This window comes from Pinus tabuliformis, chromosome 7, assembly GCF_031772625.1.
Source record: "Pinus tabuliformis cultivar Carrire ecotype Pingquan chromosome 7, CPIR1, whole genome shotgun sequence".
NCBI lineage: Eukaryota > Viridiplantae > Streptophyta > Pinopsida > Pinales > Pinaceae > Pinus > Pinus tabuliformis.
In genome coordinates, this window is record NC_142293.1 from 1,276,262,845 (window position 1) to 1,276,288,672 (window position 25,828).

Here is a 25,828-nt window from a genome sequence, read left to right on the forward strand (position 1 = left end):
TTTTAAATATTTTAAAATTACTTTTCATACATTTGATTGACTATCATATTATTAATCTTATTGTGTAATAATAGCTAGAGTACAAGGGGTTACATCACTTTGCAGGTTGGAAATTTATCAGAAGATGGGCGTTTATAACTTCTGTAGAGCACAAATCACATCTTCCAATTGAAGTGGAGCCAACAAATATGTTATTAATACGAACGTTTGGCATCTCGTCCTGCACATATTTATCTACAAAAGTCGTGGCATCTCCATTAATATCATAGCCACAAATCATGCCTCAGAAATCTAGAATGCTAAGGGCACCTTTGTACATCGCAACAAGTATTTTAATTTATTGTCATTTATTAATATGAAGTGTTGTTTCTTTGGAATAAATTTATTTAAAACTTTCCGATCATGTTCTTTTATTTCCTATTTTCTTAATCCAACCATTTTTCATGGCTCAAGTTAAAATAGAAAAACAAAATACCTTATCAAATGGAAAGCAACAATTATGCCTCTGTTAACTAATCTAATAAAATACAAATGGGAAAACGTTTCCAAAAGGCAAGAAACAATGGTGTTGGTTCCTAGTTAATCTAGTTCAATTAGACACAAAAACATTGGAAAATGGCAACTAGGAATTGCAGAAATAACTATCAGCCAGTAGCCTTGAGAGAAGGTAATCTAATCCAACAATCTAATTATAAAATAGCTAATTTTCATTTAAATAACATACGTTTTATTACTAAAAAAACTAAAAAATAATTGAAATGGAAATTGTTTATATTTAAAGGATTTCCCATTATAATTGTTTACCTATATAATTTATTATTTTCAAATCATGTAATAACGATCTCCTAATTTTCCCTTTTGTTGTCCATTCAAACTGGAAACAACAAAAACTAAGTGAGCCAGATAAAGAGAGTAAAATTAAATTAAAAAAAATAATAATGGTTTACCTATAATAAATAAACCATTATTAAATTTTTTAGAACATAGTGTGTAGTCAAAATGATGTTGCATGTTATTATATTTGATGGATAATTTATTGATGGTACGTCTTAGTTAAATCTTTTTAATACATTTATTTTCCATCACACTTTTAATGGTGGTAATGGTGGTACATTAGTGGGTATGTTAGAATTCATCGCAAAGAATACATTTACATAAGAATTTAATTCTTTTAATCATTTTACATTGGATCTACAACATATTTTATAGTGGGTATGTTAGAATTCATCGCAAAGAATACATTTTCATAAGAATTTAATTCTTTTTAATCATTTTACATTCGATCTACAACATATTTTATAGAAATTTGCAAAGGAAACTAAGAAAGGAGAGTGTTCTCGCATCACAAAACTATGATAATTATGCAGCGAAAAAACTCATTCGAATCCAGAGAATAGTGTAATTTGTTACTATAACTTTGTTGCAAAATATCGTTCAACAATAGCTTCCTTGGTGTTCAAAAATATCTAAATTGGTTTAGTTCCAAAAGCAGTTATTAAAACATTTTACACTATCTAACATTTAGTAGATCAATTTTTTTATTTTTTTATAAACCCTAGGAACAAGCTATTTACTCGTATTGTAGGTAACATCCTCCAACCGAAACGTATTTTACTTAATATATTATTTACCTGTCTTGGTTTCAGTTCATTGGTTTAATATGTTTTTTGTGAACTTGCAGGTGTAGAAAGATTGCACGGAAGCTTTGCTAACGGCGTTAGCAAAAGATTGCTTGCTTGTATAAAAATATTCCTTATTTTGTTTTCGCTATTTTTGTGCCTCAATCTGAAAATAGTCTTCACCCATAAATAGCTTAAAAAGTGAAATCCTAAATTGATAACTAAAAGTGATATTTTTTCACCCCTTCATATTATTATAGTGCCATCTTTTAAAGATAGGTGTTGAAAAATAAATTACCATTGAAGATAAAATATTGTTTGATATGTGAATAGGTATGTTGAAATCACTGAAAATCACTTTCTTCCCATAATGTGCTAATTGATCTATGCCTACCATATGTATACAAATAAATATCAAAATATTTATTACAAATTGACGTTTTTTTTGGCAATATATGTAATATAAACATCTTAACAAATATTTTTTTATATGAATAATTACATTGAATTCATTTTCTTTAAACAATAGCTAATTGAAGTCAACGATCCAAAGATTTATTACATATCAATGTAGTTTCTGATATATGATATATACGATTGCTAGTATTGATGGGTCCAACCCTCGTTATTTTGTCTGGATGTAATGTTTGATTGAATGAATTATTAATGGAATAATTTTTGGGGTATCTGATAGTAGTTTGATATTATGTTGTATTTATTTGTTGGTATGAGTTTTGGCTGTGAGGGAGACACTTGTCTTTACGTCGAACTCTGTCCTCCCGCCTTATGTTGTGCTATGGAACCTTAACGTTCCACTTACTCTGTCATTTTGGACCTTCACTTGTTTGCGCAAAGAGACCCTTCGCTCCAGTTTCCACCTTTGACTTCATAAGGGTTTTGTGGCACTCTGTTTCTGCTTCTCGGCCACAGATCTGCTCTGTTATTTGGGTTCTATTGGTGTAATAGCACTGTCCGTGACCTTTTATCCGCTAATTTATTCGAGTGTTTATGAGCTTGTTTCTCGGTTTTCTGCAAGCGATCTCCTCTGTTCTGAAGGCTCTGTGGGCGCGGTTAACGGTTTCTTCCTCTTGAGTGTATTTATACCTCTGTGTTTTTAATTCTTGTTTTAATGATTTCATTGTTTAATTTCTCCACTAGTAGCTGTGCTTTCAGGTCACGGCCACAAGGTGACTCAGTATCCGACCTTTGCTCGTCGGTTAGGCACAGGTAAGCTTTCCCTCTTTGATTCAGTTCCCACTTTTTATCTTCTATCTGTGCTAACAGGTTGTGCTCCTTGTGAGCAGGGGCTCCTTGTTGGTTCGTGGCCTGTCGAGACCTCTCCTCTTGCGATTCAGCTCCTCATTTGGTAAGTGTGGGTTACAAACACTTGCTCTGTTCCTATTCTTCGATTAGAGTTTTACTCTTCCTGTTATTAACTATTATAAATTGTGGTTACAGGTGCATGTCCGGCATTACAACTATGGGCCTCGGTTCCTGTTGCAACATGCTAGACTAGGTAGGGTCTTTCCTGTTGCAACATGCTAGACTAGGTAGGGTCTTTCCATGAAACTTGTGTTTGGCATTTGTTGATAGTTCTAGGTCTTTGGTTGCAGGCTTCGGTCTCTCTGTCGGTCAGTTATGTAAATACTTTTGTCATTAGAATAGGTAGACAAGTCTTTTGGTTTTAATTTGGGACTGTGAAAATTTAATTCTTCCTCAAGGTTTCAAACCTAGGTTCCTCTGTAAATTTTGTAATATAAAATCATCCTAACTTTGGACTGTAAATGAATTTAATATCTCTGTAGATCTCCTATTAATTTATATGGTACCTGGTAATAGATATTTTCTCCTTGTTGGGAATATGATTGTGGCTGTTGTGAAACCCTCCGTTAGTTTTCTTTATCACGTGCTCGATGTTCTTCAAGAACTGTAGGTATTTGTTGTAAATAATCATTGGTTCTTTGACAATTGTTTCATTCATGTGATTGGTATAAATGCTTCCACCAGATCTCTATTTCACTGACTCTGATATTCTAGATGCCTGTTAAAAAGTTTAATCTGCCAGTTCTTGTCACTGTTTAGAAATACACTCAATTCATTTTAAAACAAAAGGAAATTATAATCTTGCTGCAAATGGACTCAGATGATTTCAAAAATCTCTTGTATGTTTCTATTCTTCTTTTGTTGTGATGGAAATCAATCCTACAATGTTCCATTTTATTCTTTTTGTATGATTTTTTGAATAGTTTTAGAAACTGTCAACAGTTACATGTAGTTACGATGACTAACTGTTAATTTATGTTTGTCTAAATTTTGAAGTTAATTTAAAAACAGTAAGTTTAAGAAAAACATCATAATGAAATAAAAGAGAACTTGCTATCACGTCCTAAACGCTAGTAACTAAGAAAATTTAAAAGACTAAGGTACAGTGACCTGTGAACCTGTCAACCTGTAAAACAAACACTTCCTCTTGTTCACCCCTAGCTGGATGCTCTTGCATCAGGCTCCCGGGGTAACAAAAATTCATGGCTCTGGTCCATGAGCTCGTTGATAGAATACCTTGCACGTTGTATCTGTCCTACATCAAGCCACAAACTATCCTCAATAGGGCGGTTCTTCCATTTGGAGCGGTACAGTAGGTACTCCTTCCTCCAAGTCTACCTGGACACTTGTGTGTTGAGGATTCCTTCAATTTCGAGTGGCTGAGCTGAAGGCATTTGTCTCATCCACGAACTACTCTTTTCCTAGGTGTCCCGCTTTGGCTGTACCGAGCTGTCCTCTTCCAGATTGGCGGTGTATGGGAATAAATATTCCACATTAAAAATGGGTGATATTTCTGTACGTTGAGGAAATTGCAGTTCATAGGCATTTGCAGAAAACTTACGCAGAATTTTACAGGGTCCAAATTTTTTGAATTTCAGCTTATTGTATTTTCCCTTAGAAAATCATTCCTTACACAGATGCGCTAGGACATGATCCCCTATATTAAATTGTACCTCACCTCGTTTCAAATTAGCTTTCTGTTTGTACCTCTCATAGATGTCCTATAATTTCATCTTCACCTGCTCATGTAGGTCATTAATTGCTCTTGCAAAGTCTTCCCCTTCAACACTTCTTTTCTCCAGCTATCCCAAATCTCGCAGCTCATGCACTCCTCGGAGATGCATTCCATACAAGATCTGAAAATGACTACTTCTTATCCTTCGATTAGGTGAATCGTTGTAAGTGAATTCTGCTTGAACAAGTACACGATCCCACATTCATGAATTTTCTCTTGTGGGTGATAAGCAGAGCTGAAATTTAACTTTATGTCCAACTTCTTCCACAAAGTGTGCCAGAAATGCCCTGTGAATTTCATGTCCCTGTCAGAAATTATGGACTTAGGTAAGCCATGTAGTCTGACGACTTCAGTGAAAAACTGGTGTGTTACATGGGTAGCGTCACTGGTTTTTCTACAAGGGATAAAGTGTGCCATCTTTGAGAATCGGTCCACCACCACCATGATGGAATCAAAACCTCACTGTATTTTGGGCAGACTGAGGACAAAGTCCAGACTAACTGAGTCCCACGGTCTGTTTGGAATAGGAAAGGGTGTGTATAACCCCGTGTTTTGACTGTGCCCATTCGCCAACTGACATATCTTACACCTGGTCACATACCGTTGTACGTCTCTTCACATCTTCGGTGAGTAATAGAAATTAATAAGTTGATCCAAGGTCTTATCAATGCTGAAATGTCTAGTTAGACCTCCACTATGTTTTTCCCGAATGATGTTCTCCCTCATCGAACATTCTGGGACACACAACTGCCCTCCCTTTAATAACAACTCCTGCTGCAAGTTATATTCCAGCCATGGACTATTGCTCCTCAACAATTGATTCTGACAGGCTTCATAAGCCTCCTTAAAATTTGCATCTGTTTGATACAACTCTTTCAAGTGTTCAAATACCAACACTTGTATCGTGCTCTCCTGCAAGAGTAGAACTCTTCTGCTTAGTGCATCTGCTACCTTGTTCACTTGACCACAGATATACTTCAATACGAACGTAAAGATATGTAAGTACTCGACCCATTTTGCATGTTTGTGATTTAGCTTATGTTGCTGCATAACATACTGTAATGCGGAATTATCAGAAAACAAAACAAACTCATTACCCAACAAATAATGTCTCCAATGCTTCAAAGCTTGGATGCCGGCATAAAACTCCTTGTCAGAAGACATATACTTTTGCTTGCTTTCATTTAATTTTTCACTGAAATAGGCTAATGGTTTGTCTTCCTGGCTAAGTACAGCTCCAATGGCTATACCACTGGCATCACACCGAACTTGAAAAGGTTTGTTGAAGTCAGGTAGCCTCAAAACTGGCCTCTCAATGATCTTCTTCTTCAATACCTAGAAGCTCTTCTCTGCAGCTTCAGTCCACTGAAAAGGTTGACTTGCCTTCTCGATTGTATCCAACATAGGTGCATAGATTCCACTAAAATCCTCTATAAACTTGCGATAGAAACTTACCAACCCATGAAAACTTCAAACTTTGAACAGACTTTTAGGGGTTGGCCAACTAAGTATAGCTGCAACTTTTTCTGGATCCATTTTCAGCGCATTTTCTTCAATCACAAAACCCAAATAGACTAACTCCTTCTGAAAGAAAGTACATTTTTTCATATTTATCAGCAACTTGTTTTGTTGCAATTTCTCTAGAACATATCAAACATGTCAAAAATGTTCCTCCTTGGTCTTCCTAAAAATCAGTATATCATCAAGATACACAATCACAAATTTCCCATTGAACTCTTTCAACAGCTCATTCATCAGGCACATAAAAGTACTAGGGGCCTTACTCAACTCAAATGGCATCACCAGCCACTCATACAGCCCTTCATTAGTTTTGAAAGTTGTTTTCCATTCGTCCCCTTCTCAGATTCTAATCTAGTGGTATCCACTCTTCAGATCTATCTTTGAAAAATATGTTTCCTCGCTCAAACAGTCCATCATGTCATCCATTCGTGGCAATGGGAAGCTGTACCTGATCATAATTTTGTTTATTTCTTGTGAATCTATGCACATCCGCCACTCGCCTCCTTTCTTTGGAGCAAGAACAGTCAGAACTGCACACGGGCTTAAGCTTTCTCGAATCAGTGCCTTATCCAGCAACTCCTGTACCTATTTCCTAATCTCCTCACTTTCTTTGGGGCTCATCCAATAAGCAGCTTTATTCAATAAACTAGCTCCACGGATGAAATCTATTTGATGACTAATACTCCGCTTTGGTGGCAGTTTATCTGGTAGATCATCCACCACAATGTCGTTGAATTCCTGTAACATTTCCTGGATTTCTTTAGGTAGATCAGAAATTTCAGTGTGCAATAGCATTGTTCTTGGTCTCCTTACAACAACATACTTCACGTCGTTATCTTCAATCTGTGTCAGAATTTTTTTTTCTGCTCACTAGTAATACTTTTGTTCCACTAGTCTCTGATATTTCTTCCTCCTTGATGGGTACTAGTGTATGCTTAATCCCATCCTTAACAAACTTGTAACGGATTTTTTCCCATCATGAAGAAATTTTTGGTCATACTGCCATGGTCTACCTAGCATAATATGACACACGTCCATGGGCATGACGTCACAAATCACTTTGTCCCTATACTTGCAAATATGGAATTCCACCTCACACTTCTCATCAACTAGCAGTTGGTGACCCTTCTGTAACCATGAAACCTTATACGAAGTTGGGTGCTTCAATCGTTTTAAACACAATTTCTCCACCATCTCTATTGCAACCAGATTATCAGTGCTTCCACTGTCTATAATCAATTTGCAGCATTTTCCATGTGACTTGCACACAATCTGAAATAATGCCTTTCTTTGGGTTTGTTCAACTGTTTCTTTTTCCAGTTTTAGCAGTACCTTGTTCAAGACTAAGGCCTCTCCTATCTCTGATACATTCTCTACCTCTTGAGGCAGTGCCTCTGCTTCTTCTGTCTGAGCAACATATGCTCCTCTTTGACCAGCCTGTTCTGCTTCAAACACTCAAAGGATCTGTGCCCCCACTTGTGACACTTGTAGCACTGGTAGGTAGCTCCTCTGCCTCTGCCATTTCATCTTCCACTGTGGTATGGCCTTCCTCCCCTAGTGCTACCTTCCTTTTCTGTTGTCCTTGAGGTCTTTAAACTACTGCCCTCTTCACTGTTGTTGGATGTTCTTCCTCTACCAAAGGATTGTCCTTTCCCTCTGCCAGTTCCTCATCCTCTCTTGGCATTCTGCTTTCTTGTGATCTTTTCTTCTGCCATTAAGGCACTCTGGTATGCTTCCTCTATGGTTTTCGAAGAAAGAATACTTATCTCGTCCAATATCTCCAGCCTTAGGCCATTCACAAACCTTGTTGCCTTTTCTAGGGTGTCTTTAGTATAACCAGCTCTCAAATTCACCCGATAGAATTCCTCAGTATATTCTTTCACTGTCATTCCTCTCTGCTTCAAATTCTGTACCTATTGATGCAAAGCAATCTGGTAATATTTGGGCAAAAACCTGTCCTTCATCTTGGCGACCATTCTGGTGCACTTTTTAGTTGGTAACTTATTCAATCTTCTCCTCTCTGCTTGGACACTATCCCACCATAAGGCCGCGTGTCCTTTCAGCTTGGTAGCAACGAATTCAACTCTCCTATCTTTGTTGACCTCCTAACATTCAAAATATTTGTCCAGCTCACTAATCCAGTTCAGCAACACTTTTGTGGACAAACTGCCATCATAATTTGGAATTTCAGGCTTTGGCTTACTACTAGCCAACAAGGCTGACCTTAACAATTTGATCTCAAGTCCCTCTTCATCTGATCCATCTGTTATAACTAGAGCTTCTTCTTCACTGTCATCCCCTACTTCCGGATCCCTTCTCCTTCCTGCTTCTACTGTCGCAAAATGAGCATTCAGGATCCTAATCTCTTCCTTCAATCACTCATCTACTACTCTTCGAATAGCTCTGCTACGACCTCTTCTTCCATATTCCATGTTATAAAAAAAATCAGTTAACTGTTCCTACTCTGATACCAAAAATGATGGGTTTAGCCCGTGTCCTTTTGTCCAAATGTTAATTTTTTATTGAATGAATTATTAATGGAATAATTTTTGAGGGTATCCCACGGTTGTTTGATATTATGTTGTATTTAATTGTTTGGTACGAGTTTTGGCTGTGAGGGAGACAGATGTCTCTACCTCAGATTCTGTCCTCCCGCCTTATGCTATGCTTTGGAACCCTAACACTCCACTTACTCTGTCATTTTCGACCTTCACTCATTTGCGCTGAGAGACCCTTCGCTCCGGTTTCCACCTATGACTTCGTCAGGGTTTTATGGCACTTTTTTTTTGCTTCTCGGCCACGGCTCTGCTCTGTTAGCTGGGTTCTGTTGGTGTAATGGCGTTGTCTGTGGCTTTCTGTCCGTTGATTTATTTGAGGGTTTCCGAGCTCGTTTCTTGGTTTTCTGCAAGTGATCTCCTCTGTTTTGAAGGCTCTGTGGGCGCGGTTAATAGTTGCTTCCTCTTGAGTCTATTTCTACCTCTGCGTTTTTAAGTCTCATTTTAATGGTTTCATTGTTTAATTTGTCCACTGGTCGATGTGTTTTCAGGTCGCGGCCACAAGGTGACCCAATATTCGACCTCTGCTCATCGGCTAGGCACATGTAAGCTTTCCCTCTTTGATTCAACTTCCCACTTTTTATCTTTTGTCTATGCTAATAGGTTGTGCTCCTTGTGAATAGAGGCTCCTTGTTGGTTTGTGGCCTGTCGAGACCTCTCCTCCTGCAATTCGGCTCCTCCTCTGGTAAGTGTGGGTTACAAACCCTTGCTTTGTTCCTATTCTTCAGTTAGAGTTTTATTCTTCCTGTTATTAACTATTATAAACTATGGTTGCAGGTGGATGTCGGGCGCTACAGCTATGGCCTCAGTTCCTCTTGCAACTTGCTAGACCGGGTAGGGTCTTTCCATGAAACTTGTGTTTGGCATCTGTTGATAGTTCTAGGTCTTTGGTTGCAGGCTTCGGCCTCTCTGTCAGTTGCTTATGTCAACACTTCTGTCATTATAATAGGTAGACAGGTCTTTTGGTTTTAACTTGGGATTGTGAAAATTTAATTCATCCTCAGGGTTTCGAACCCAGGTTCCTCTGTCGATTTTGTAATATGAACTTGTCCTAACTTTGGACTGTAAATGAATTTAAATATTTCTGTAGATTTGCTTCAAACAATATTTGCAAGGAAAAGTAATGTGTGTTAATTTATATGGTACTTGGTAATAGATATTTTCTCCTCGCTGAGAATATGATTGTGGCTGTTGTGAAACCCTCCGTTAATAGTTGTAGTTTTCTTCATCACGTGCACGATGTTCTTCAGGAACTGTAGGTATTTGTTGTAAATAATTGTTTATTCTTCGACAGTTGTTTCATGCGTGTGATTGGTATAAATGCTTCCACCAGATCTCTATTTCGCTGATTCCAATATTCTAGATGCCTGTTAAAAAGTTAATTTGCCAGTGCTTGTCACTGCTTAGAAATACACTCAATTCGTTTTAAAACAGAAAGAAATTATGCTCTTGCTACAAATGGACTCAGATGATTTCAGAAATCTCTTGTATGTTTCTATTCTTCTTCTGTTGTGATGGAAATCAATCCTACAATGTTTCATTTTCTTCTTTTTGTATGATTTGTTGAACAGTTTTAAAAACTGTCAACAGTTACATGTAGTTACCATGAGTAACTGTTAATTTCCGTTTGTCTAAATTCTGAAATTAATTTAAAAACAGTAAGTTTAAAAAAAACATCATAATGAAAATAAAATAAAACTTACTATCACGTCCTAAATGCTAGTAACTAAGAAAATTTAAAAAGCTCAGATAGAGTGACCTGTGAATTCGTCAACCTATAAAACAAACACTTCCTCTTATTCACCCCTAGCTGGATACTCTGCATCCCTATATTCAAATAAGGGAGATCTCGAATGTCCCTTTTGCATTTAAAAGGGCTTTCAATAAGCATCTCTATTATATTAGCCCATTAGATTTGTTTAATGTTTAGATCTCTTTTTTACCATATATGTTTAATATTTGTATCATTTAATATTACGTTTTATGGAATATTTACGCATTAGGTTTTAATATTAGGGCTTTCAATAAGTATCTACATTTGCCCATTCGATTTGTTTAGTCTTTTGATGCCCATATTTTTTTATAATATACGTTTAATATTCCTCTTATTCACCCCTAGCTGGATACTCTGCATCCCTATATTCAAATAAGGGAGATCTCGAATGTCCCTTTTGCATTTAAAAGGGCTTTCAATAAGCATCTCTATTATATTAGCCCATTAGATTTGTTTAATGTTTAGATCTCTTTTTTACCATATATGTTTAATATTTATATCATTTAATATTACGTTTTATGGAATATTTACGCATTAGGTTTTAATATTAGGGCTTTCAATAAGTATCTACATTTGCCCATTCGATTTGTTTAGTCTTTTGATGCCCATATTTTTTTATAATATACGTTTAATATTTGTGTAATTTAATATTACGTTTTGCTCATCATTTACGCGTTATTATATTTTACATTTAGTTTTTAATAACCATCATTAATAATAATAGTCAAGTTAATATTAAAAACAATATTATTAATAACGTCGTTAATAAAATATTAAAGGTTTTCACATAAATAATATTAATAATGTTATTAATCCTAATAATTTTTTAAAATATTATTTATTGTCACTAATGCAATAATATTAATTTGTGTTGCACGGGTTCTCGAATCCATCCCGGGTTCCCGCACCCAAGTACCGGATTTGGGTACGGGTTCTTTCCAGACAAACTCAGAAGAACCGGGTTCTTCAAAAAAAAAATTGGGTTCTTTTCCTTTAACGAGTTCTTGGGTTTTTGGGTTCTTCGGGTGCTTGGGTTCTTGGGTTCTTCGGATTCTTCGGGTTCTTCGTGTGCTTGGGTTCTTAGGTTCTTCAGGTACTTCAGGTTGGGTTATTTGGGTTCTTCATAAAAAACCTATATTAAAAATTTAATTTTCAAATAATTTTTTTTTATTGAAATTTAAAAAATAATATGCCATAAACGAATGATATGCCATAGAATATAGAATATATGCCATAAACGAATGATATAATCTTTGGAGTCATTGATGGTCATTGGTCTGGATTGTCCTTCAGAGATGGTTGTAAGGTCTTTTGAATGTTTCTCAAGGAAATTTCCTGCCATCATTTCCAAAGATTACAGTTTCCAAAGACTTTCTTTGTTCACATGCCTTAGCATTGCTCTGTGGACATGACGTGCTACTCAAGGGTAATGAATCATTGTAAAAATTTATCAACAGTGAAAATTTTTTCAAAACTTATGAGCGACAAAGTATTCTGAAATCACATATGATTATGATATCTCAATATTATAAAAGGAACATTATGGGTGTACAATCCCACAAGCAAAATATCATATCATATTGGTTGTAGCTTTGTGGAAATATTTAATAAGGTGATGGTCATAGTTGGAAAAAAAAGGGTAGCTGTTTGCACATTCATGAGTCCCTTCCTACCGCAGGAGACTCTTATGATCAGTCTCTCCATTAGTCTTATGCCATAAATTTATAAAAACAATTTCAAAACTTATGCCCAAGGTTTGTTAGAGTCTCAATGTAAATTATGAATCTCCTGTATTTGTGGATCTTCAATGCCTTTAATATTATATGGCATCGAAACCAGAACTGGAAAAGAGACCTCTTACTCTGTAATTTGAGCCTGTAGATTCTTGTAAATCAATTTGGAATGAATTTATGAAACATTCATTCTCGAGCCAAATAAGTTAATAACCATCAAATTATAAACTGTAAATACACACATACAGGTTTAGACATTTTCGGTCAAATAGAAAGTAGGAATGAGACCAGCCATAAGTTGTAATCAGCTGATGCTGTTAAATGGCGAAGGGCTATTTTGGAGAATGGCTAAATTAAGTATCAAAACCTGCCAACTTCTCACAACATTCTGATAACATCATGTTAAGATTAAAACTAGGAAAATATGCCTAAATGAATAAGCGTATTTTGTGGAAGGGTAAGGCTGCGACTGTTTTAACTTTTTGGGATTGCTTTACCACAGAGCACACCATGCATGGGGCAGGTGGATGATTAGACATCAAGAAAAGTCTAGACCACTATCAGGTTGAGAAAAATCTCCTATGAAAAAATTGTGTTTTTATATGGGAGAGAGTAAACATGTTTAAATGATTATCATTAAAGTTTTCTTGTTTAAAGTTGAAAAAATATACAAATTCAAATTTCATATATATTATTAATTATAAATGTATAATTTATAAAATTTAATTATTAAAATTTAATATTATTATATTACCCGACGAACCCACGCACCCTGTTTCCAAAAATGTCGTCCCCGTCCCCGTCCACGTCCCCGCACCCACGTTTCCTCGCGACATAGATATTAATATTATTAATACAATTTAAATTATAATATTAATATTAATAATATTAGTTGAATTGAGGCTTCTGTGATCCATAATATTTGAAAGAATAACTTCGGTGAAAATCACATGTAGACAAACATTTGTCTGTCTACATGTGAATTTCACCGAAGTTATTTTTTCAAATATTAATAACATTAGTTAATATTATTAATCACATTAACATTGTCAATATAATTAGTATTAACATTAATATTTATAAATAACATTAATAATATTTATTTTCTAATAATTAGTGATAGAATTATTAATAAAAAAGTAGAATTTTAAAATTATATTCACTCTAACAATATGATATGATTAACAATACTAATGATAATAATAATAATAATATCAAGACTAACATTATTAATATAACTATTATTAACATTAATATTAACAAATAACACTAATAATATTATCATTCTAATAATTATAATTAAACATGATAAAAGAAATTAAACCATTGTCATGCATAGTCAAGCATTGCGAACATGGTTAATCATTGTCACTCTTTGTCACCCATGATCAACAATACAAAACCTTAGTTAGTCACAGTCAACTATTGTTAGCCCCAGTTAACAATTGTCAACCATGGTTATACCTCTTAACCTAGAAAACCCCTTTACCAATTCCTAATGGACAAATAGGGTCAATCAAGGTTAGAATGGTCAGACATGGTAAACTAGGGTTTCTACGGTTGAACGTTGTCAAGCATTGTCAAAATGGAGAATCATAATCTATCAAGGAAATGTATGGTCAACCATGGTCAAATATATGAAACGATGGCCGATAATGTTAAACCATGAGAAACCTAGGTCTACCATGGTCAATTATTGTCATCTTTGGTCAACCATAGTCACCGTAGTAAAACATGGTCAACTGTAGCCATTCATTATCAATATAGACAACCATAATCTATCATATAAAACTATGGTCAACCTTATGTTTACCACAATTGATAGTAGTCAACCTTGTCCAGTCATAGTCATCCTCAGTCAACATTACTCAACTATATTTAATTATAATGAATATATAGTTCACCAAATTCAAATATTATTAATGTTATTCAAAAAAGTCATCCTTGGTTGGTTACTATCAAGATCTAAAAGTGTCTAATAATAAAAATATTAATATTAATAAAGTTTACGAACAATAATAATGTGACGTCGGAATCATATAGAAATCTATCCAACATTGTAATGTGTCAAACATTGTCATAATGTGAAAACCATTGTCACAATGTTACATTACATTAAATTTTATTCGACATCCCAATGTGACATTGCAAAATGTGGTTGACTATGTTTAATAATTAACAGTATTCAACTTAATTCAAACATAATCTCCTCTTAATAGTATTGATTAATATTTATAATCAAACAAGTGATGTGAGAATGGTGAAAAAATATATCCAACGTTGCAATGTGACAAATATTGTTGCAAACTTACATTACACTGCAATTTATCCAATGTTATAATATGACATTACAAAATTAGTCAACCACATTTATTAAAGTGATTGACTGTGTTAGCTTATGTTTGACTATGTTTTAAAGTCTACAATATTCAACCTCAATCAAACATCATTTATTGTTAATATTTATTAGTAAATATTGATAATGAAATAGAGTGAACCACATTATACAAATATAGACAAAGAAGGTGAACCTTCATAGTCAATGTTTAAACATTTGACTATGATCAAACATGGTCAATCCTATGTTTACCATATTTAACAATATTCAACCTCGACAACCACATGGTTGCAATGATTGACAACCATTGTCAACCATGGTCAACCATTGTCAACCATGGTTAACCATTTTCAACCATTGATAACAGTTGAATATGGTCGACTATTGAAAATGGTCAACCATGGTAAACCATTGTAAACCTTTATCAACCATCATCAAACATTGTCAACTATTGTCGACTATTATCAACCATTGTAAACCCTTAACAATGGTCAACAATGATGACCCATTTTCAACCATGGTCAACCATGGTCAACAATTGTTAACCATTTTCAACTATTGATAATGGTTAACCATTGTTATTTGTGATTGAATGTGGATCGTGGTTAAATATGGTCAACCATGGTCAACGATGATTAACCATGGTTGAGTATCAACTATAATCAACTATGGACAACCATGACTAAGGTCTCTATGATTGAATATTGTCAACCATTGTCAACCATGAGAAAGCATGGTCATATTTTCTCAACAATATTCAAACAAGAACATCCCATGCTATACCGACTCCTAATGGGCAACCGTGGTCAACCATGCTTAGAATCATCGAACATTGTCAACCATGGTCTCTATGGTCTATTATGGTTAACCATAATGGTGAATCAAGATATCTATGGTTGAGTATGGTTAATAATGGTCAACCATCCTCAACTGTGTTCAACTTAAGTTATGCATTATTCCACAACCATGAAATGAATGCATAACTTTTCTTTCTCTTTTGACATTTTTTACGCTTTTAGTCAACCGATTTGATTCTTCATTCTAAGAGTTTTAGGTTTTTTCCCAAAAGGATTTGATTTGAGTAAAGTAATAGTTTATGGTTAGGGTTTGAGTAGTGGAACACCATAAATATGATCAAATGAAAATTTTGATTAGGTTTATCGCCATATTTTTTTGTTCAATCTTCATATTGTTATTCAAAACTTAATTGCCCTAATCTATATTTGCAGGTGGTGATAAAATAGGAGTAACTTAATTGTCCTAATATATTAAATCAATTTTCAGGTGGTGATAAAATAGGAGTAAATTCATGCATGTTAGAATACAATTTGTCAGTTACAAACCAAGTAGTAACTTTGATGAAGAACAAAAATACGAGGAAAGATATGACTTTCTAGGCAACTTACACGCATGCATTGCCAACTTTGGTGAATTCAGGGTTCGATGTAATCGTGAATGTGGGTGATGGTGAAGTACACGACATATCCTCCAACCAAGACTTACTTATTTCGTTTCATATGTTATTTACTCTTCTTGCAGGCCATATCTTATTGCAGCGAAATCATGAGCGTTGGTAATGGTGAATTGAAACCCATGTCCTCCAACAACAACGTATTTTATCTAATATGTTATTTGCTCGTATTTATTTCAATTCATATTTATTTTAGTTTTGAGTTTTTGCGTGCGTGTAGGAGTAGAAGGTTTGTCAAGGATTTATGCTAAAAAGGTTGGACTATGTACATGAAAAACACTATCCAAGGCAACTTTGAATGATACTCATGGGAGGTATTTCTCATATATTTCTCACTTAGTTCCAATGCTCTACTTTCAGAGTAGCTAAATAATCTAGGTTGTATTCTCAAGAACAAAAAACTATTATGGAAATAAAAATTAATAAAGTGAAATCGTTTGACCCAGTCTTCCATGTTATATATATATATATATTTTATTGAAAACCTAAATGAAAAAATAAGATTCGACCATCTTGCATATGATCCGATCTCCCCAAAAAAAATAAGATTCGACCATCTTGCTTATGATCCGATCTTCCCATCCAAAGGCTTTTGCACTAACTAGATATAACACAATTAACCAAATCTTGGTGTGAGTAATGGAAAATTGTAGGCTATATCCTCCCACTAGGACTAACTTATTTTATTTAATAGGTTATTTACTCGTATTGTAGGCCACGCCCTGCAACCAGGACGTCGACGTATTTTATTTAATATATTATTCACTTGTGTTGATTTCAGTTCACTGGTTTAATATATTTTTAGTGAACTTGCACATGTAAAAAAATTACAAGGAACCTTTGCTAAAAGTCTTGGCAAAAAATTGCTTACTTGTGTAGAAATATTGCCTATTCTTTTTCTCTTTTTGTGCCTGGATCTTATGTTAAAAAGGAAAATGAGTTAGAAATAATTAATTCTTACTTGTCTATGGTTGTAATTCTCCATTTGAGGAGTTTGTTCCTACATAATAGAAATTAGCTAGAATATAGTTTCTCCTAGTTTAGTGTGTGGTTGAGAGAATCTCTCAACCACACTACTATATGTCTAAGATAGAATTCCTATCTTGAGACTATTGCTTGTATAAATATGTGTGTAATTTCCTCATTCAAGAATATATAGAATATATTTGAGTGTGTGCTATTTTATCTTGGTATCAGAGCCTGAGGGCCTGGCCCCTTGTGGGCTTGGCCACTCCTGGGCTGAGGAAATAAAGAGTTTGTTTGTCCATACCTGCGCAGTGGAAGTGTGGAAATCGTTATGGTTGTTGCGCTACTGGCTCATTCTGCAAACATTGTTGTCTGCGAAGGTGGAGGAGCGGGACCGAGTCCTCGAAGGCGGGTTGTGGGCTATGATTTGTTGACAGCCGTGGTGTTGCAGCAATCTGCGGTCTCTTTGAGGGATCTAAGTTTTTTTTAGGCAAGAGTTTTGTGGGAGTCTGATCCCAAAGGGCATCTGATCTCGGGTACAAACCTGTGTATCCAGTCGTGGAGACTTTGTTGCTCTCTTGTGTTGGTGCAGATCTGAAAGTATGGATCTGCATAGTGGATGTTTGCATGTCTTATTGCTGTAGATCGGAGTGTAGGTGTTGAGGCTCGCTGATCTAAGTGGGAATTTGACCTACAAACAATGATATGTGACTTTGAAGAGGCGTGAAGCCTGTAATTGTGGCCAAATATGAGCTGGTGTGTTGTGCCTCTGTCAACCTTGGCCTGGATACCTTGATCAGGAATTTCGAAGGCAGCATGAGTCAGGGAGAGTTCGCAGATGAGTGTTTCTCCATGCATGGTTGCCTGGTTGGGGCTAGTGCAGATCGGAAAGCTTATAACGTGTTGGAGACTGTGGCATGCGATCAAGTAATCTCAAAAGCATCTTCCAAGCACCCAGTTGACAGAAGAAGAGGCGCTGGTCTATGTGGCAGTGGAAGCAAGGTAGGTGAGTTCCAGTTGCAGAAATCGTGGGTGGTTTCCCGGATGTTGTGGAGCAGATAAGCCATTGGAGCAACATCGAAGATCTGCTGGTAAATCGTTGAAGACCATGCTAGATCTATTGCGGGTTTATGGCTGGATTGAGGTGGCACAACATGTGAGTTCCATAATAGTTCGGATCTGCTGCAAGTGGATCGTATGATTGGCGCAGGCCATGGATCCCATTGTGGCGATTGAAGCAGCAACGCAAGTTGTGGTCGCAATCCCTGTGCGAGTTTCCCTTCACTACACGATTGAACGATGTTTCCCTGGATTTTCCTGGCCCTTGCTATTGCTCTTTCAAACTCATGAAAGAGCTCGGTCATAGCAGTGTTGTGTGACCAACGCAATAGGGATTCATGCAATCCTTGGGGAAAGGCACACCGTGGAGCCTACGATTATACAGCGCGGAGGTGGCATTGGTAACCAGCTCCCTGGATGGCGTAGAGGCAATGTGGTGAATCCGTGCTATGGATTGGCTGGAGATCGTGTGTGCAGCTCAGCAGATGTTACATCTCATCTGCGTGAAGGCGAGCTGGTGTTGAGGTCTGTTACCTGCGTGGAGAGAGGTTCAACGCACTGGTGTGGAGTTCGAAACTGCTGCGTGCATGCTACGAAAGGGTAGCCCTTCAAATTCAGGGTGTCAGCAACCATTTGGACTTGCGCAAAGCTTTGCGGGTGGAAGTGTGCGACATGTTGATTCTCTCATGCATCAGTTAACTGTGTCAGTTGGATTTTGTTTTCCAACCAATATGGGGCAAATACAAACTAATATTGGACCCTTGTGGACTCCTCACAGAGGTCAAATGCGGTTGTAGAGTCGACCATCACAATCAAGAGAAGATCTTAGTTTATCAGTTTTAGAGAGCCATGTCATCAAGTTGTGATGGCTAGAAGATGTATACAAATTTTAGAGAAATGTTGGATGAGGCCAGATCAACAAGGATCTGACATTTGAAGCGTGGACGCTTTGTTTTGGTGCGAAGACACCTGCGGTTGGAGCTGAGGAAGAAACGGTGGTTGTGGCGATCGATCCCTAAGATTTGTGATCAGATCTGTGGCTAGTCGGTGGATCAAATCTGTGGCACTATAGTTGTGCAGACTGATCTTCAAGTGGATCATACTTTGTAGATGATCCGCATGGGCTGTGTGAGGGATCAGAGTGTGAGTGCGGGTTTTCTTTCATTTTTTTCTTTACCGTGGCCCGAGTTTGCTGTTCCCAGAGGTTGTTTATGCAATAGAGGAGGTGGATATTGCCTAGTGTTTTGTTGTTCGTGTGAAGGTGCCGGATCTGCATGGGAGCCAGATCTAAGTCTGAGACCTCATTTAATAGTGGTGAGCCACTCTTATTTGACCCGGTGCAGATCTTGGAAGGTAGCGTGCTATTTGGAGAAGTGGCTGACGTGCCTGAATTCTGATAGGTTCGTGAGTGGAACGATTTCAAAGTGATTTGTTGGCAGTGTGGAAACATGGAGCAGCCTGTTCATGCCTGCAAAGTCGAAGTGGCTACTGTGGTAAGTTTGTGCCCAGTCGATTGGCAGATCCAATTTTAGTGGTGAGGTTTCGATCTAGTTTAGGGATCGAGACATGATCTGTTGCGAATGATGTGTGGATCTGGAGTGAAGGATGTGTTTGGTTTGATGGTGCAGTGATGATGGATCTCAATTGTGTTATGGAGCTCCGTGCATTTTAGTTTTGGTGGAACAAACTTGCTATTGGATCTGTGATATTATTTTAATTTACATTAATTTCTTGTGTATGCTCGGTGTGGATGATGTGAATTCATAAATATTGTAAATCTGGTTAAGAATGGGATGTATTGTTGTGACATTTAGTCTGGCCAACTATTGTCACCAGTTTAAGTCTATGTTTGAATTGGCCATTCCAACAAATGACAAATTTATTTACAGGAATTCTTAAAAACCAGATATGGAATTAGAGGAGTTGCATCAGAGATTGGAGGATGATCGATATCATGTTTCCGATTGTTAGCGAGCATGAGGCAGTATGCTTGAAAACAATGACTAGCCTTGATATTGTGACTAGGGGAAGTGGCATTATGTTGTGATGCCAGGAGAATTGGATACTGAAATGCGATGGAGGATTGGACCGTGGAGTCCTGGATTACTATTCGTGAAGGGAAAATTGTGTTCTCTGCGTGTGGCTGTGAGTGCCTATGTTCCGGTTTCTTTATCAGTGGACCCGTCACAGATGAGGTAAAGGAGCAACGATAACATTTATGGTGGACAAAAAAGTAGATGTTTGTTTGAGTTAGTGTGGTTTGTGGAATAGACTCCCTAGCATGTTATAAACAAGTCCAGTTGTTGTAATGGTCATTGTATGTACCCAGAAACTCCAAAATGTTGAAGTATGAAATGTAAGCCTTTTAAAGGCATTTGAAAGTTCGTGGTGATCTTAAAACCACTTTGTAATGGTTTATGGTCAGCCTGGAACCATCTTTGTCACTGTAAAATGATGGTTGGTGGTGAGCCAGAAACCATCTATGGAGTCTTAGTGGCCACAGGATTTTCCCGAAGGTGGCACATTTAAGTTTCGGATTTGACTAGTCGTGGCAGATCGGACTTGCCCGGAGGTGGCACATTTAAGTTCCGGATTTTCCCAGTGGTGGCAGATCGGACTTGCCCAGAGGTGGCACATTTAAGTTCCGGATTTTCCCGGTGGTGGCAGATCAGACTTGCCCGGTGGTGGCATATTTCCTGAGTGGCTAACGTGTACATGGGAGCTTTGTGCTCGTAGGAGCAGGTGGACTGTAGTAACACCTAGCTCACGGTCTCAGATATTGGCGTGTCTGAGCATAAGAGGGTCGGCACACTTTTCTATCTGATAGTTGCATCGAAAGGCACAATCAGCGCAACTGTTTGCGATTTTTATTTGGACATGAATATTTGGCTTAGAAACGCACTGACCTCTCTTTGTTTTTGGAAGTTCTGCACATGCAATTCCCCTGATGGTGGTGGATTTGCAGGTACATATATGCAGTTTGACCACAACCAGACTTTGTGAATCACTATCATGACAAGTAGTCATTAAGGGGGGCAGTTAAAAATAATTAATTCCTACTTGTCTATGGTTGTAATTCTCCATTTGTGGAGTTTGTTCCTACATAATATGAATTAGCTAGAATATAGTTTCTCCTAGTTTAGTGTGTGGTTGAGAGAATCTCTCAACCACACTACTGTATGTCTAAGATAGAATTCCTATCTTAAGATTATTGCTTGTATAAATATGTGTGTAATTTCCTCATTCAGAAATATATAAAATATATTTGAGTGTGTGCTATTTTATCTAAATGCTCTTTAACCTTAAATATCTTAATAAGTTAAATCCTATATTGATAACTAAAAGTACCTTGATCTTATCTTAAAGAGGAAAATTCTCTTCACCCTTATATAGCTTAAAAACTTAATCCTAAATTGATAACTAAAAGAGATTTTTTTACCACTTCGTATTATTATGCTAGCTTCTTTTAAAAGTGGTTGTTGAAAATAAATTATTGTTGAAGATATATTGAAATCAGTCGAAATCACTTTCTTCAAATAATATCTCAAGTGAACTAGGCCTGCCATATGTATACACCCATAAATATCAAAATAGTTGTTACATATTGACGTAGTTTTCGGCAATATATGTAATATAAACATCTTAACGAATACTTTTTTATATGAATAGTTACAATGAATTCATTTTCTTTAAACAACATCTAATTCATGTCAACGATCCATATGCATCTAGACATAAATATCCAAAGATTTATTATATCAATGTAGCTTGTGATATGTGATATATACGATTATTAGTATATTTAAACAAGGGAGCCACTGTCATAGCGGTAGTCCCTGCTGGGGTTTGAGAAATTTGCAACGCTACAACGCTACAGGCGTCATCAACGGAAATCTTGTTGGTAAGCATGCGGGGACAAGGAAATCGAACCAAATTGGGACAACTATCTATAGTTTTCTTGAAAAATCAAGTTTTTTTTCAGAAATTTTTACTTATTAATGCACAGCACACCATTAAAGATAGCGTATTAAACCAACTGAAAAATTAAGAGAAAGCGTTTAAAGATAGCGTATTAAAACAGCTGAAAGTTTTAGAGAAAGCGTTAGCGTTACGAACGCTCAACGACACTGCAAAAGAACGGGTTAGTTTCTTCAACACATAGTGTGTTAAGGTACCAAATTTCCGAAATATCAAAGCTCCTTCGTAAAATACCGCAGCCACCATTCTATCTGAAAATTCAAGAAAGTGTGCATGAATGACGAAAAGTAAATGTGCACAAAGCAAAAGGGTTGAAGGTTTGAAAAATCATTTCATGTTGCCTTATATTAAATGCACATGTGATTTTGCATAGTATTATTTTAAAAAAGGACTCAAAAGTAATTTGAAAAGTGCCCATGTAATATTTCAAGGCAATATTTTTTTTTGTGAGATGAGATTCCTATGAGATTTGCGACATGTAATCTTTTAAGAAGGGCTTACCAATGTAATCTTTTAAGAAGGGCTAATCTGACATGTCGCATTACAAATGCCTGGTGCCAAATTAGTTAACCATACGCTTCGGATAACTATCTGTTGTTTGCTTGAAAAATCAAGTTTTTTTCAGAAATTTTTGTACACCATTAAAGATACCGTAGTAAAACAGCTGAAAAATTTAGAGAAAGCGTTTAAAGATAGCGCATTAAAACAGCTGAAAGTTTTAGAGAAAGCGTTAGCGTTACTAACACTCAACGAACGCTCAACGACACTACAAAAGAACGAGTTAGTTTCTTCAACGCACAGTGTGTTAAGGTACCAAATTTCCGAAATATCAAAGTTTCTTCGTAAAATACCGTAGCCACCATTCTATCTGAAAAGTGAAGAAAGTGTGCATGAAGGACGAAAAGTAAATGTGCACAAAGTAGAAGGGTTGAAGGTTTGAACGAATCATTTGATGTTGCGTTATATTAAATGCACATGTGATTTTGCATAGTATTACTTTCAAAAAGGATTCAAAAGTAATTTGAAAAGTGCCCATGTAATCTTTTAAGAAGGGCTAATCTGACACGTCGCATTACAAACGCAGGTGCCAAATTAGTAAACAATAGGCTTGGGACAACTATCTGCAGTTTGCTTGAAAAATCAAGTTTTTTTCAGAAATTTTTACTTATTAACGCACTGTACACCATTAAAGATAGCATATTAAAACAGCTGAAAAATTAAGAGAAAGTGTTTAAAGATAGCATATTAAAACAGCTGAAATTTTTAAAGAAAGAGTTAGCATGAGTAACGCTCAATGAACGCTCAACGACACTGCAAAAGAACGGGTTAGTTTCTTCAACGCACAGTGTGTTAAGGTACCAAATTTCCGAAATATCAAAGTTCCTTCATAGAATACCGCAGCCACCATTCTATCTGAAAAGTCAAGAAAGTGTGCATGAAGGACAAAAAATAAATGTGCACAAAGCAGAAGGGTTGAAGTTTTGAACGAATCATTTCATGTTGCCTTATATTAAATGCACATGTGATTTTGCATAGTATTATTTTCAAAAAGGACTCAAAAGTAATCTGAAAAGTGCCCATGTAATATTTCAATGCAATATTTTTTTGTGAGATGAGATTCCTATGAGATTTGCGACATGTAATCTTTTAAGAAGGGCTTACCAATGTAATCTTTTAAGAAGGGCTAATCTGACACGTCACATTACAAATGCCAGGTGCCAAATTAGTAAACCATACGCTTCACTCTGTCTGAAATACATTTTGAGAACCAGAAGTTTAGAATTTGTTCAGAAGTGCTAGTCTTGCCAATCAAGTTTCACGATAGGGTTGGACTTTGTAGACATCTGGTTCTTTGTTTATTAAGGAAAGATGTTCTCTTTAAGATACTTGGTTAAGTTTCTGCCAAACTATTATTCATTATAATAACATCCTTCAACAATTGCATGACTGGCTTGATTATGGCGTCGGTTGCTACCGTGTTGACGGTTGCCATGGCTTTCTTGTTATGGCAGAGAGCAGTGCAAAGAAAAAGAATGGGGGAATGCGGTGGCTATATCGGTGGTCTACAATCCCTTGAAGTGCTACAGCAACTAGGAAGGATGCTCCAAGGTAAGGAAAAATTTTAAAACCAGAACTAAATGCAACTCCATCTACCCTGAATCTCCAAAATCCATCTCCCCATCATTAATTTGTGATTGTTTTCTACAAGTTTCAACCTTTTTTTCTGCAAGTATGAACTGAAAATCCATCTCCCCATCATTAATTTGTGATTGTTTTCTACAAGTTTCAACCTTTTTTTCTGCAAGTATGAACTGAAGACATCTAAAACTAGGGTTTCTTTTAATGTTGTTGGATTCCTGGAGAGTTTATCAAACTACAAATATGAGCAAAGTAGCTAATCTCAAATTTAGAAATATCTAGATCAAATTTTCATGAAAATTCGATATTATTGTAGAAAATACAAATTTAATAATCTCAAATTTAGAAATCAACTTCCTTGCCTCCAGATAGCACCAGAGCTACCGCATGCAGATAGCCCACCTGAGCTTCCGCATGCAGATAGCCATGTGGCAGTAAATTCTCTCTGAAGTTCGTGTCAATGAATAAAATCTTTTGCACCAGAAAACTTTGGATAGCAGAAAAGTTGAATATCTTTGGTAGCTGAAAACTTTGGATATCAGAAAAGTTTGCCGCAACACGGAGAACAGGCACCAGAAACATCTTAGGATAAATTAGGTTGTGTGCACATCGGGCCACGCGAGCAATAAGAGGGTAAACTGAAAAATTTGGTTAAAGTTTTCTTGCTGACCAAGTGCCCAGCATAAAATTTGGTTAAACAATGAATAACCCATAGAAATTGATGGTCAACACGCTATCAAACGCTATAGTCCCTGCTATGCCGGACTCAGGGACTAGTCAGGGATTCATAAGGCAAATGCGTAGCAGCAGTCCCTGCTGTATTGTCTGTAAATACTAAAATGAGTTTCATAAATATCCAATGATTTATTATATCATTGTATATTGTGATATGTGATATATACGATTATCCTTATATTTAAATAAGGCAACTGCGTAGCGGCAGTCCCTGCTGTATTGTCTGTAAATACTAATATGAGTTTCTCGGTGTTTGGACGAGTTTTGTGCTTGGTTTGGACAATATTGACAAAATGATTAAGTTTTTATAAAATTACAATCATTAGAATTGATTAGAATTGCTTAAAGTGTAAAGTATTTTTGTATTTTTCGCACTAGATACACTTGCACATAAAAATCTGAAGACAAAGTATCATTATCGTATGATTTTTGAATGCAACCAGTATTACCGTGAATAGCAGTAACAAATCAATTATGCACTTTTGATGCAATTTCGAAACAGGGTAAAAAAACACTAACCTATTATGTTTTGCTCATAATCATTTAAACTACATTCTGCATCAGTTTCAAAAATTGCTTCTGGTATTTTGTATCAATACAAGAGTGCTTCTATTTTTGTATCAATACAAGAGTGCTTCCAATTTTTTTTTATCAACGCTTTATTGATACAGGGATTTCATAAATGTTTTATTGATACAGGGATCATGATCTGGTTAAAATAAATGGAGCTTATTTTGTATCAATGTGTTATTTATACATGGGTCTTGATTAAGTTAAAAGAATCGGAGATACCAAAACTTTGGATGTTTTATTCCTGACATTCAATAATACATATATTTCATGTGTTGTTGTAAGACGCTGGAACAGATGTGTTTTGATTCA